This window comes from Corvus brachyrhynchos, unplaced genomic scaffold (assembly GCF_000691975.1).
Source record: "Corvus brachyrhynchos isolate BGI_N302 unplaced genomic scaffold, ASM69197v1 scaffold280, whole genome shotgun sequence".
Classification (NCBI taxonomy): domain Eukaryota; kingdom Metazoa; phylum Chordata; class Aves; order Passeriformes; family Corvidae; genus Corvus; species Corvus brachyrhynchos.
The window spans coordinates 843,873-845,885 of NW_008236198.1; positions in this window are offsets into that span (position 1 = coordinate 843,873).

Below are 2,013 nucleotides of genomic sequence, written 5' to 3' on the forward strand. Positions count from 1 at the left end.
CGGGGTCTGGCGGGGGGCATGAAGAGAGGGAGGGGCGCGTAGGTGAGGTCCCACGGGGCCTGAGGTGGGGGGCACCGGGCACTGCATGGGGGGCACTGCAGGGACCAGGGCACACCAGACGCGTGTCCCCTCTCTGGGCAGCGGGACAGGGGTCCTTCCACCCGTCCCCACAGCAGGACTGGGGGGTTAGACCCGTGCTGGCACCGCTGTCGCTGGCACGGCGGCCCCGGGGGCCCCGGCACCCTGCCGGCTGTTGCCCTCGGGTGACCCCGCACGAAGGATTTTGGCACCAGCCCTTCTCTTTCAGAGATTAAATCTTCCCCTCCGGGCTATGCTCTGCCAAGTGGAAAAATCCCAAAACAAGGCAGCTTGGAGCACAAAAACACCTCCGCCCTACGGGACGCAGTGGAGAGAACAGATTTAGCTGGGGGACAAGGAGTGACACGCACAGCTCAGTCCGTCGCTGCTGCGGAATCTGCTTCCCATCACCCTGATCCCGGCCGGGGAGCAGAGCCCAGCTGGTCACAGCTCTCAGAGCCCACGGGGCAAAGTGTCCTGGAGCCCCCCAAGGGACGGGACACGGATGGAGGGACAAAGCTGCAGCCACGGGAAAGCCGCGCCGGCTGGGGGGGGGGATGGAGGGTGGGCCTGGGGGGCGATGCAGGGGATGTGGGATGAGCCTCAGCTCGGAAATAGCAGCAATTCCATAGAACCTTGGATCATTTAAGTTGGAAAAGCCCTCAAAGAACACGGAGTCCAACCATTCCAGCACTGCCAAGGCCACCACTATCCCATGTCCATCCACACGGCTTTTAAATCCCTCCAGGGATTGTTTCGGGGATCGCTCCCAGCGTGAGGAGGGAAGGCAGCAGCGGGACATTCCTTGCCCGTGGCCGTGGTGGTGCTCACAGAGGAAACAGCCCCTTTTGGAGAGCGTCATTCCCGATTATCTCTCTGCCGTGACCTGCCTGGGCACAGCCAGGGCCTGCAGAGGGAAATGGGGCATTGTGGCCCCGTGGGCAGGAGCTGTTGCTCGTCCCGGCACGCTCGGCTCACCGCAGCACCTTCCCCTCGCAGGGAAAAGCAAACTCTGCCCAAACTTTCCTTCTCGCGGCCTATTCGTGTCCCTGCTGCTGCCCCACTCGAAGGGCAGGAGCTGGGGCTGTTCCCTGGCACGGCTCACAGGAAGGACAAACTGACTTTAAAGGCCGGGAGCAACTTTCCCATATCTCGGGTGTCCTTTTACCCCGGCCAAAAATCACAGTCGAACCCCCTTTGACATTGGCATCACCTTCCTTGTTCCTGCACCGAGCCCTGGCTGTCCTGAACCCTCAGCGGAGCTTGGACTTGGGAATATTTACTGCTCCAGCAGTACAAAGGAACCTAATCCTGCCTGGGCCGCGGTGCCAGCGGCCCTGACGCAAGCGGCGCTGATTCCCAGCCCTGCCCTCCCTCTGGAATGTCCCTGTCCCCCGGGACCCTCACTGGGGGGGGACAGGGAAGCCCCCGTGGGGCAGCGTCCCCGGCCCCGGAGCCACCGCGGCGATTTTAAGGTCAAATATCTGGGTGTCGCCTCGCAGCGCTGCCAGCAGGGCGAGCAGGGGGCGAGCTGCGCCTGTGCCGTGTCTGTGGCCCCCGTGGCCCCCGTGCCGGGCACAGCTCCGGGGGTGACACAAGAGCCCCGCTCTTGGCAGCAGGGCCGGGTCTGTCCCGACCTTTCCTTCCTGCTGCCCTCAGCCTCCGAGGCAGGGCAGGGATCCCAGCGTGCCCACCAAAGATAACAAGTGTTCAATCAATCCGCTTTAATCCTCATCTCATCTGACAGCCAGCTCCGTGCCAAACTGCTGAGGGCTCCGGCGCTGCGGGCACGTCCCAGGGAGGGGAAAGGGGCTCCGGAGCCCGGCACCAGGACGGGGCACAGGGATGGTGGCAGTGGCAGTGACAGTGGCGGTGGCAGTGGGGAGCTGGCGCGGGGGCAGCGCCGGCACGGCGAGGAAGTGCCCGGGAGATCCT